At 49.6% G+C, this 12,973-nt stretch overlaps 1 pseudogene; it reads right to left on the bottom strand.

Moving 5' to 3' along the window:
* Nucleotides 1–12,973, bottom strand: part of LOC127906152 (muscleblind-like protein 1) — an 83,745-nt pseudogene that overhangs the window by 68,224 nt on the left and 2,548 nt on the right.

The following is a 12,973-nucleotide window of genomic DNA, read 5'->3' as shown; positions in this document are numbered from 1 at the left end:
CTGTTCTGTTTGTTTCTACAACTCACCTCCAGTCTGTCTGGCCTCATGAGTTCCTGTTCTGTTTGTTTCTACAACTCATCTCCAGTCTGTTTGTCCTCATGAGTTCCTGTTCTGTTTGTTTCTACAACTCACCTCCAGTCTGTCTGTCCTCATGAGTTTCTGTGCGGCAGCAGCAGCAGCAGAGGGCATGGAGACGTTGGGGTTACTGGTCACCAGGACCGGGGCGCTGGACATGATCTCAGAAGGCATCAGGCCGGGCGACACCGGGCCCAAGTAGGGGTTAAACGCAGCGGCCACCGCAGCAGGACTGGCATTGGAGGCAAGGCTGGGCGTCACAGAGAACATGGGGACCGGCTGTACAGAGTCAAGAGAAGCACAATGCAGAGATATTCAGTCAGTCTTAGAGGACAAAGATATTAACACTTTATTTGTATAGTCCGTCTGTAGATAATGTAACATTTCAACTAACTATCTAACCCTTTTTCTAAACTTTTTTAAATTTATTTTTTTACTTTTATTTAACGAGGCAAGTCAGTTAAAATAACAAATTCTTATTTTCAATGACGGCCTAGGAACAGTGGGTTAACTGGTCTAGGAAAGGTGGGTTAAATGCCTGTTCAGGGGCAGAACGACAGATTTTGTACCTTGTTAGCTCGGGGATTTGAACTTGCAATCTTTTGGTTACTAGTCCAAAGCTCTAACCACTAGGCTACCCTGCCACCCAGACGGACATATCATTACTATATAATGGTAGCAGACTGATATATAATTACTATATAATGTCAGCAGACTTCTAACCCTTAACCTTAACCCTTTTTCTAAACCTTAACCTTAACCCCTGTTCTAACCCTAACCCTACCCCTAACCCTTGTTCTAACACTAACCCTTGTTCTAACCCTAACCCTAACCTTAACCCTTGTTCTAACCCTAACACTAACCCTTGTTCTAACACTAACCCTTGTTCTAACCCTAACCCTAACCTTAACCCTTGTTCTAACCCTAACCCTAACACTAACCCTTGTTCTAACCCTAACCCTAACCCTTGTTCTAACCCTAACCCTAACCCTAACCCTTGTTCTAACCCTAACCCTAACCCTTGTTCTAACACTAACCCTTGTTCTAACCCTAACCTTAACCCTTGTTCTAACCCTAACCTTAACCCTTGTTCTAACCCTAACCTTAACCCTTGTTCTAACCCTAACCTTAACCCTTGTTCTAACCCTAACCCTAACACTAACCCTTGTTCTAAACCTAACCCTAAGCTTCATTGTATACATAACCCTTATTCTAAACTTACCACAACCCTAATTGTAACCTTAGCAAACTGATATATTTTTTTGATAGTATGATAATTGGTAGAGCGATCTAAAGGACTATCCAGACTATCCAAAAGAAGTGTGACCCAGGTGAGGACTGAAGAGAAGTGAAATACAGAGAGAGACAGAACAAGAGTTAGAGAAAGGGAGAGAGAGACAGAACAAGAGTTAGAGAAAGGGAGAGAGAGACAGAACAAGAGTTAGAGAAAGAGAGAGAGAGAGAGAGAGAGAGAGAGAGAGAGAGAGAGAGAGAGAGAGAGAGAGAGAGAGAGAGAGAACAAGAGTTAGAGAAAGGGAGAGAGAGAGAGACAGAACAAGAGTTCGAGAAAGGGAGAGAGAGAGACAGAACAAGAGTTAGAGAAAGGGAGAGAGAGAGAGAGAGAGACAGAACAAGAGTTAGAGAAAGGGAGAGAGAGACAGAACAAGAGTTAGAGAAAGGGAGAGAGAGACAGAACAAGAGTTAGAGAAAGGGAGAGAGAGAGAACAAGAGTTAGAGAAAGGGAGAGAGAGAGAGGGAGAGACAGAACAAGAGTTAGAGAAAGGGAGAGAGAGACAGGACACGAGTTAGAGAAAGGGAGAGAGAGAGAGACAGAACAAGAGTTAGAGAAAGGGAGAGAGAGAGAGAGAGACAGAACAAGAGTTAGAGAAAGGGAGAGAGAGAGAGAGAGAACAAGAGTTAGAGAAAGGGAGAGAGAGAGAGAGACAGAACAAAAGTTAGAGAAAGGGAGAGAGAGAGACAGAACAAGAGTTAGAGAAAGGGAGAGAGAGACAGAACACGAGTTAGAGAAAGGGAGAGAGAGACAGAACAAGAGTTAGAGAAAGGGAGAGAGAGAGAGAACAAGAGTTAGAGAAAGGGAGAGAGAGACAGAACAAGAGTTAGAGAAAGGGAAAGAGAGACAGAACAAGAGTTAGAGAAAGGGAGACAGAAGGAGAGAGACAGAACAAGAGATAAAGAAAGGGAGACAGAAGGAGAGAGACAGAACAAGAGATGTAGAAAGGGAGACAGAAGGAGAGAGACAGAACAAGAGATAAAGAAAGGGAGACAGAAGGAGTGAGACAGAACAAGAGATAAAGAAAGGGAGACAGAAGGAGAGAGACAGAACAAGAGATAAAGAAAGGGAGACAGAAGGAGAGAGACAGAACAAGAGATGTAGAAAGGGAGACAGAAGGAGAGAGACAGAACAAGAGATAAAGAAAGGGAGACAGAAGGAGTGAGACAGAACAAGAGATAAAGAAAGGGAGACAGAAGGAGTGAGACAGAACAAGAGATAAAGAAAGGGAGACAGAAGGAGAGAGACAGAACAAGAGATGTAGAAAGGGAGACAGAAGGAGAGAGACAGAACAAGAGATAAAGAAAGGGAGACAGAAGGAGTGAGACAGAACAAGAGATAAAGAAAGGGAGACAGAAGGAGTGAGACAGAACAAGAGATAAAGAAAGGGAGACAGAAGGAGTGAGAGGGGCAGTGTTCTCTTGATGCCTGCTCCTGTTTCCTACAGTATGCTATTCACTCACACATAGTGGGACGAGTCTCATCTCCATCTGTGTGGTGATATTTATTGTGTGTGTGTGTGTGTGTGTGTCTTAGAGCATCGTTAGGGTTGTAAGAGAGATACTGGCACCAGTTCAAGCAGACAGCTGCATTCCCTGCGCGTGACACGCCAAGTCTGTACTGGCTGACGTAGCAGGTTCTCTCTGACCTCAGCCACAGATTCCTCTGTGAGACAGACCTTCTCCACCAGGAGGAAAGAGGGAGAGAGTCTCATCCAGGAGGACAGAGGGAGACCGTCTCATCCAGGAGGACAGATGGAGAGAGTCTCATCCAGGAGGACAGAGGGAGACAGTCTCATCCAGGAGGACAGAGGGAGACAGTCTCATCCAGGAGGACAGAGGGAGAGAGTCTCATCCAGGAGGACAGAGGGAGAGAGTCTCATCCAGGAGGACAGAGGGAGAGAGTCTCATCCAGGAGGACAGAGGGAGAGAGTCTCATCCAGGAGGACAGAGGGAGACAGTCTCATCCAGGAGGACAGAGGGAGACAGTCTCATCCAGGAGGACAGAGGGAGATAGTCTCATCCAGGAGGACAGAGGGAGACAGTCTCATCCAGGAGGACAGAGGGAGACAGTCTCATCCAGGAGGACAGAGGGAGACAGTCTCATCCAGGAGGACAGAGGGAGACAGTCTCATCCAGGAGGACAGAGGGAGAGAGTCTCATCCAGGAGGACAGAGGGAGACAGTCTCATCCAGGAGGACAGAGGGAGACAGTCTCATCCCCTCCCAGTTCTTCCTTAACCACTTCTCCAAGCCCAGGTACACCCCCCAACACTTTAAGCCCCTCACAACCCCACTGCAAACCCCCTGGAAGCAGAGGAGGAGCCCTATCCCCCCATGCCCCACATAACAGAGCTTTGCTCTTTCCCCAGTTTACCTTAGCTGATGAAGCTCCCTCGTACACCTTCAGACTGGTCTCTAGTTCCTGCATATCCTGATCATCCCTGACCATCACAGAAACATCATCTGCATATGCTGACACTGCTATGCCTGTCACCACATCCATGCCTGTCCAGCACACTCCCCGCAGTCTCCTGCGTAGCAGTCCTAAAAAAGGCTCAATGGCTAGTGTGTACAGCTGCCCAGATAGAGGGCATCCTTGTCTAATGCCCCGTCTCACCCAGACTGGCCTACTGAGCCCCCTCCCACCTTAACCATACATGACGCCCCAGCATACAACAGCTTCACACAGGTCACAAAACTCTTCCCAAACCCAAACACAGACATCACATTAAACAGATACTCATGGTCCACTCTATCAAAAGCCTTCTCTTGATCTAAAGAGACCAGTCCAAGGTTCACATTAGAACCTCTCTAGAAGTCCAACATGTCCCTGATTAAGAACAAGTTGTCCGTGATTGAGCGTCCCGGTACACAATATGTTTGGTCATTATGTACTATCAAGTCCAAATTGGACTTCAGTCTGTTAGAGAGGACTTTGGCAAATATCTTGTAGTCCGCACAGAGTAATGCCACAGGCCTCCACTTCTTAAGTTCACACAAGTCCCCTTTTTTGGGCAGGAGAGTCAGAGCCGCTCGACGGCAGCTCATTGGCAACTCTCCTACCCCGATGCATTCACGCAACACGCTAAAGAAATCCTGTCCAATTATTTCCCAGAATTTTTTATAAAACTCCACTGGGAGTCCATCGACCCCCGGTGCACGACCCCCGGTGCACGATTGAGGGACATCTGGGTTACGGCCTCTGCCAGTTCATGGGACAACAGAGGAATGTCCATTTCATCCCTCTGTGCCCGAGAGAGCTTAGGGAGTCCAGCGAACAAGACCTGAGCACATTTACATTTAAGTCATTTAGCAGACGCTCTTATCCAGAGCGACTTACAAATTGGTGCATTCACCTTATGACATCCAGTGGAACAGCCACTTTACAATAGTGCATCTAAATCTTTTAGGGGGGTGAGAAGGATTACTTATCCTATCCTAGGTATTCCTTAAAGAGGTGGGGTTTCAGGTGTCTCCGGAAGGTGGTGATTGACTCCGCTGTCCTGGCGTCGTGAGGGAGTTTGTTCCACCATTGGGGGCCAGAGCAGCGAACAGTTTTGACTGGGCTGAGCGGGAACTGTACTTCCTCAGTGGTAGGGAGGCGAGCAGGCCAGAGGTGGATGAACGCAGTGCCCTTGTTTGGGTGTAGGGCCTGATCAGAGCCTGGAGGTACTGAGGTGCCGTTCCCCTCACAGCTCCGTAGGCAAGCACCATGGTCTTGTAGCGGATGCGAGCTTCAACTGGAAGCCAGTGGAGAGAGCGGAGGAGCGGGGTGACGTGAGAGAACTTGGGAAGGTTGAACACCAGACGGGCTGCGGCGTTCTGGATGAGTTGTAGGGGTTTAATGGCACAGGCAGGAGCCCAGCCAACAGCGAGTTGCAGTAATCCAGACGGGAGATGACAAGTGCCTGGATTAGGACCTGCGCCGCTTCCTGTGTGAGGCAGGGTCGTACTCTGCGGATGTTGTAGAGCATGAACCTACAGGAACGGGCCACTGCCTTGATGTTAGTTGAGAACGACAGGGTGTTGTCCAGGATCACGCCAAGGTTCTTAGCGCTCTGGGAGGAGGACACAATGGAGTTGTCAACCGTGATGGCGAGATCATGGAACGGGCAGTCCTTCCCGGGAGGAAGAGCAGCTCCGTCTTGCCGAGGTTCAGCTTGAGGTGGTGATCCGTCATACACACTGATATGTCTGCCAGACATGCAGAGATGCGATTCGCCACCTGGTCATCAGAAGGGGGAAAGGAGAAGATTAATTGTGTGTCGTCTGCATAGCAATGATAGGAGAGACCATGTGAGGTTATGACAGAGCCAAGTGACTTGGTGTATAGCGAGAATAGGAGAGGGCCTAGAACAGAGCCCTGGGGACACCAGTGGTGAGAGCGCGTGGTGAGGAGACAGATTCTCGCCACGCCACCTGGTAGGAGCGACCTGTCAGGTAGGACGCAATCCAAGCGTGGGCCGCGCCGGAGATGCCCAACTCGGAGAGGGTGGAGAGGAGGATCTGATGGTTCACAGTATCGAAGGCAGCCGAAAGGTCTAGAAGGATGAGAGCAGAGGAGAGAGTTAGCTTTAGCAGTGCGGAGCGCCTCCATGATGCAGAGAAGAGCAGTCTCAGTTGAATGACTAGTCTTGAAACCTGACTGATTTGGATCAAGAAGGTCATTCTGAGAGAGATAGCGGTAGAGCTGGCCAAGGACGGCACGTTCAAGAGTTTTGGAGAGAAAAGAAAGAAGGGATACTGGTCTGTAGTTGTTGACATCGGAGGGATCGAGTGTAAGTTTTTTCAGAAGGGGTGCAACTCTCGCTCTCTTGAAGACGGAAGGGACGTAGCCAGCGGTCAGGGATGAGTTGATGAGCGAGGTGAGGTAAGGGAGAAGGTCTCCGGAAATGGTCTGGAAAAGAGAGGAGGGGATAGGGTCAAGCGGGCAGGTTGTTGGGCGGCCGGCCGTCACAAGACGCAAGATTTCATCTGGAGAGAGGGGAGAAAGAGGTCAGAGCATAGGGTAGGGCAGTGTGAACAGAACCAGCGGTGTCGTTTGACTTAGCAAACGAGGATCGGATGTCGTCGACCTTCTTTTCAAAATGGTTGACGAAGTCATCTGCAGAGAGGGAGGAGGGGGAGGGGGAGGAGGATTCAGGAGGGAGGAGAAGGTGGCAAAGAGCTTCCTAGGTTTAGCGGCAGATGCTTGGAATTTAGAGTGGTAGAAAGTGGCTTTAGCAGCAGAAACAGAGGAGGAAAATGTAGAGAGGAGGGAGTGAAAGGATGCCAGGTCCGCAGGGAGGCGAGTTTTCCTCCATTTCCGCTCGGCTGCCCGGAGCCCTGTTCTGTGAGCTCGCAATGAGTCGTCGAGCCACGGAGCGGGAGGGGAGGACCGAGCCGGCCTGGAGGATAGGGGACATAGAGAGTCAAAGGATGCAGAAAGGGAGGAGAGGAGGGTTGAGGAGGCAGAATCAGGAGATAGGTTGGAGAAGGTTTGAGCAGAGGGAAGAGATGATAGGATGGAAGAGGAGAGAGTAGCGGGGAGAGAGAGCGAAGGTTGGGACGGCGCGATACCATCCGAGTAGGGGCAGTGTGGGAAGTGTTGGATGAGAGCGAGAGGGAAAAGGATACAAGGTAGTGGTCGGAGACTTGGAGGGGAGTTGCAATGAGGTTAGTGGAAGAACAGCATCTAGTAAAGATGAGGTCGAACGTATTGCCTGCCTTGTGAGTAGGGGGAAGGTGAGAGGGTGAGGTCAAAAGAGGAGAGGAGTGGAAAGAAGGAGGCAGAGAGGAATGAGTCAAAGGTAGACGTGGGGAGGTTAAAGTCGCCCAGAACTGTGAGAGGTGAGCCATCCTCAGGAAAGGAGCTTATCAAGGCATCAAGCTCATTGATGAACTCTCCGAGGGAACCTGGAGGGCGATAAATGATAAGGATGTTAAGCTTGAAAGGGCTGGTAACTGTGACAGCATGGAATTCAAAGGAGGCTTAGACAGATGGGTAAGGGAGAAAGAGAGAATGACCATTTGGGAGAGATGAGGATCCCGGTGCCACCACCCCGCTGACCAGAAGCTCTCGGGGTGTGCGAGAACACGTGGGCGGACGAGGAGAGAGCAGTAGGAGTAGCAGTGTTATCTGTGGTGATCCATGTTTCCGTCAGTGCCAAGAAGTCAAGGGACTGGAGGGAGGCATAGGCTGAGATGAACTCTGCCTTGTTGGCCGCAGATCGGCAGTTCCAGAGGCTACCGGAGACCTGGAACTCCACGTGGGTCGTGCGCGCTGGGACCACCAGATTAGGGTGGCCGTGGCCACGCGGTGTGGAGCGTTTGTATGGTCTGTGCAGAGAGGAGAGAACAGGGATAGACAGACACATAGTTGACAGGCTACAGAAGAGGCTACGCTAATGCAAGGAGATTGGAATGACAAGTGGACTACACGTCTCGAATGTTCAGAAAGTTAAGCTTACGTAGCAAGAATCTTATTGACTAAAATGATTAAAATGATACAGTACTGCTGAAGTAGGCTAGCTGGCAGTGGCTGCGTTGTTGACACTACACTAATCAAGTCGTTCCGTTGAGTGTAATAGTTTCTACAGTGCAGCTATTCGGGGCTAGCTGGCTAGCTAGCAGTGTTGATTACGTTACGTTACGTTACGTTACGTTACGTTAGCACACATAGGATCACACAATTCTGCCCTATACAATTCAGTATAAAACTCCACAGTCCGCTCCCGCATCTCCCCCACCACAGAGGTCACCCGCCCATCAGACAGCCGTAGACAATGCATACCCTTGGCTTCACTGCTCTGTCTTTCCAAACCAAAGAAGAAGGAGCTGGGAGCATCCATCTCCTTGAGCATGGAGAACCTGGCTCTTACAAGTGCTCTCTTTGCTTTAACTTAGAGCTCCCCCTCTATACTGCCCCCGTTGGAGAAAGTCCGTACCCATAGTAAACTGAAAATATTTTTTCCCAAAATTGCTAATATATGCATATAAAATTTATTATTGAATAGAAAACACTCTAAAGTTTCTAAAACTGTTTAAATTATGTCTGTATGTAAAGCAGAACTCCCAGGGCAGCCTTTCTCCCAAACTCTCTCTTGTGAAGAGAAAAGTTGGGTCAACTTTGACGTCATGGCCCCCACCCTTACCAGGCAGCTACCGATCCAGGAACAGTCTCTATCTGTTCAGCGCGATGTCAGCTTTCAAATGGCACGTTCATTGTGAGAATCCCACGAGCCCTGCACGTTTGGCGGGCGAAATTATTCGTGTCCTCTGAAAAACAGGCACTCTTTTGCGCGTGGCCGATTTGGAGTACGTTCTTTTCCCATGATCCAGCATTTGAAGCCGGATTGTCTGTTCGCGCTGATCTTTGTTCTACATGCTAAAACATCATAAAGCTCGATTTTTCACATTGTTTGACCAGTTTAGTGGACATATAATATGTAAATTGGAAGTTTTGATGCGCAAGAGTGCTGGACCAGAAGTAATTTTGGATGCATTTCAGCTGAAGCTGATAGCATATGCTAATACAGAGACACACAACGTGAAACCAAACAATGTATTGGGTAAGTATGACTCCTTCTACGTCTTCTGATGGAAGAACATCAAAGGTAAGGGAATATTTATGTGGTTATTTGGTGTTTCTGTGGACTCCAAACGTAGAGAAGACATACTGCTAGTATCTGAGCGCCGACTCATAGTATAGCCCAGTGAACGATGTCTGTAACGTTAAAAATAAATGTAATACAGCAGTTACATTAAGAAGAAGTGTATCTTTGTAAATATATGTAGAACATGTATATTTAGTCATGTTTATTGCTTGTTATCTGACGTTATCTGTCGGAGCTATCATCATTTCTCCTGACATTTGAGTAGCATTTTTTTTTTTAAATGTCGTCAACCGAGATTTATGGATATAAATGGCATATTATTGAACAAAAAATTAATGTACTGTGTAACGTGTAATATTACTGTCATCTGATGAAGATCTTCAAAAGGTTAGTGAATTATTTATTTTTTAATCCTACTTTTAAATGTTATTTTTTCTGGGACAAAATGGCCGCCGCTTGCCTTTTGTTTCGGTGGTGATCTAATATAAATATGTGCTATGTTTTCGCCGTAAAACATTTTAGAAATCTGACTGACTTGCTGGGTAGATAAACAAGGTGTTTATCTTTCATTTGAGCCATTGGACTTGTTAATGTGTGGAGGTTAAATATTTTTAGGAATATTTTTGCGTTCCATGCGCCACCTTCCAGCTGAACGTGGGGGGTGTTCCCAAATTGGAACCCTAGTCCCCTTCTGGTTAACCTGGAAACAACTGCCCAGGTCCCTACGTAATTCGGCTAAATTAGCCTGGAAGCCTACATTGCCGTGCCCCACCATCTCTACCTCTATCTCACTAATACAACACTCTAGTTCCCCCAATACTCTCGTAGCCTCTGAGGATGAGAGAGCTGTGTACTGTTGACAGAAAAGCCGAATTTGGACTTTCCCCACATCCCACCATTGACTCAGAGACTCATACTCCTCTCTTCGCTGCACCCACCTTTCCCAAAAGGTCTGGAAACCTAAGCAAAAAGTGGCATCTTGTTAAGAGCTTTACATTGAACTTCCAATAAGATGCCTGTCGGGGCCCTGGTGAAATATACAGCCGAGCTGTGGTTATGTGGTTAAAACCCCACTGGGAGAATGGTAGCGCCCAGCAGCCTATTGCTCCGATTCCTAGACATGTAAAACCGATCAAGTCGGGCTGCACTCACCCTAGCCCCAAAAACCTTCAACCATGTTTACTGTTCTTGTGTTTGGATGTTTAGTTCTCCAAACATCCACTAGGTCAAACTGATTAATGATGTCCCTTAACACTCCCACTGACAATGAATGAGGCTGTTCCCTATTTCTGTCTTTGGAAAAAATCCATTGTACAATTCCAGTCCCCTCCAGACCACCAGCGTCCCCTCAGGCGCTACCTGTGAGAGTTCCATTCCCCTCCAGACCACCAGCGTCTCCTCAGGCGCTACCTGTGAGAGTTCCATTCCCCTCCAGACCACCAGCGTCTCCTCAGGTGCTACCTGTGAGAGTTCCATTCCCCTCCAGACCACCAGCGTCTCCTCAGGTGCTACCTGTGAGAGTTCCATTCCCCTCCAGACCACCAGCGTCTCCTCAGGCGCTACCTGTGAGAGTTCCATTCCCCTCCAGACCACCAGCGTCTCCTCAGGAGCTACCTGTGAGAGTTCCATTCCCCTCCAGACCACCAGCGTCTCCTCAGGCGCTACCTGTGAGAGTTCCATTCCCCTCCGACCACCAGCGTCTCCTCAGGTGCTACCTGTGAGAGTTCCATTCCCCTCCAGACCACCAGCGTCTCCTCAGGTGCTACCTGTGAGAGTTCCATTCCCCCCGACCACCAGCGTCTCCTCAGGTCCTACCTGTGAGAGTTCCATTCCCCTCCAGACCACCAGCGTCTCCTCAGGTGCTACCTGTGAGAGTTCCATTCCCCTCCAGACCACCAGCGTCTGCTCAGGTGCTACCTGTGAGAGTTCCATTCCCCTCCAGACCACCAGCGTCTCCTCAGGTGCTACCTGTGAGAGTTCCATTCCCCTCCAGACCACCAGCGTCTCCTCAGGTGCTACCTGTGAGAGTTCCATTCCCCTCCAGACCACCAGCGTCTCCTCAGGTGCTACCTGTGAGAGTTCCATTCCCCTCCAGACCACCAGCGTCTCCTCAGGTGCTACCTGTGAGAGTTCCATTCCCCTCCAGACCACCAGCGTCTCCTCAGGCGCTACCTGTGAGAGTTCCATTCCCCTCCAGACCACCAGCGTCTCCTCAGGTGCTACCTGTGAGAGTTCCATTCCCCTCCGACCACCAGCGTCTCCTCAGGTGCTACCTGTGAGAGTTCCATTCCCCTCCAGACCACCAGCGTCTCCTCAGGTGCTACCTGTGAGAGTTCCATTCCCCTCCGACCACCAGCGTCTCCTCAGGTGCTACCTGTGAGAGTTCCATTCCCCTCCAGACCACCAGCGTCTCCTCAGGTGCTACCTGTGAGAGTTCCATTCCCCTCCAGACCACCAGCGTCTCCTCAGGCGCTACCTGTGAGAGTTCCATTCCCCTCCGACCACCAGCGTCTTCTCAGGTGCTACCTGTGAGAGTTCCATTCCCCTCCAGACCACCAGCGTCTGCTCAGGTGCTACCTGTGAGAGTTCCATTCCCCTCCAGACCACCAGCGTCTCCTCAGGTGCTACCTGTGAGAGTTCCATTCCCCTCCGACCACCAGCGTCTCCTCAGGTGCTACCTGTGAGAGTTCCATTCCCCTCCAGACCACCAGCGTCTCCTCAGGTGCTACCTGTGAGAGTTCCATTCCCCTCCAGACCACCAGCGTCTCCTCAGGTGCTACCTGTGAGAGTTCCATTCCCCTCCAGACCACCAGCGTCTGCTCAGGTGCTACCTGTGAGAGTTCCATTCCCCTCCAGACCACCAGCGTCTGCTCAGGTGCTACCTGTGAGAGTTCCATTCCCCTCCAGACCACCAGCGTCTGCTCAGGTGCTACCTGTGAGAGTTCCATTCCCCTCCAGACCACCAGCGTCTCCTCAGGTGCTACCTGTGAGAGTTCCATTCCCCTCCAGACCACCAGCGTCTCCTCAGGTGCTACCTGTGAGAGTTCCATTCCCCTCCAGACCACCAGCGTCTCCTCAGGTGCTACCTGTGAGAGTTCCATTCCCCTCCAGACCACCAGCGTCTCCTCAGGTGCTACCTGTGAGAGTTCCATTCCCCCCGACCACCAGCGTCTCCTCAGGTCCTACCTGTGAGAGTTCCATTCCCCTCCAGACCACCAGCGTCTCCTCAGGTGCTACCTGTGAGAGTTCCATTCCCCTCCAGACCACCAGCGTCTCCTCAGGTGCTACCTGTGAGAGTTCCATTCCCCTCCAGACCACCAGCGTCTGCTCAGGTGCTACCTGTGAGAGTTCCATTCCCCTCCAGACCACCAGCGTCTCCTCAGGTGCTACCTGTGAGAGTTCCATTCCCCTCCAGACCACCAGCGTCTCCTCAGGTGCTACCTGTGAGAGTTCAATTCCCCTCCAGACCACCAGCGTCTCCTCAGGCGCTACCTGTGAGAGTTCCATTCCCCTCCAGACCACCAGCGTCTCCTCAGGTGCTACCTGTGAGAGTTCCTGTCTAAGGCTCCAAAATAGAACCCCTCTTTCTCTCCCTGTGTTAGGTGTATACACATTTATAAAGACAAAACCCATGTTGTTAATTTCTGCTTTAACTTCTTAAGGTATAGGGGGCAGTATTTTCACTTTTGGATAAATAGCGTGCCCAATTTCAACTCCCTGCTACTCATGCCAAGATTATAAGATATGGATATTATTACTAGATCTGGATAGAAAACACTCTGACGTTTCTAAGACTGTTTGAATCATGTCTGTGAGTATAACTTATGTATCAGGCAAAACCCCGAGGACGAACCGTTCAGAATTTGTTGTTGTTGTTGAGGTCTCTGTCTGTTCAGTGACTTCTCATTGGGAAACGATATTTCTTAGGAATTTGTTTTCTGTTCCTACTGCTTCCACTGGATGTCACCAGTCTTTGGAATTTGGTCGAGGTTATTCCTTTGTGCAATGAAG

Source organism: Oncorhynchus keta, chromosome 1 (assembly GCF_023373465.1).
Source record: "Oncorhynchus keta strain PuntledgeMale-10-30-2019 chromosome 1, Oket_V2, whole genome shotgun sequence".
NCBI classification, from domain to species: domain Eukaryota; kingdom Metazoa; phylum Chordata; class Actinopteri; order Salmoniformes; family Salmonidae; genus Oncorhynchus; species Oncorhynchus keta.
Note: the sequence above shows the minus strand (reverse complement) of the source record. Positions and strands in the feature narration are given on the sequence as shown.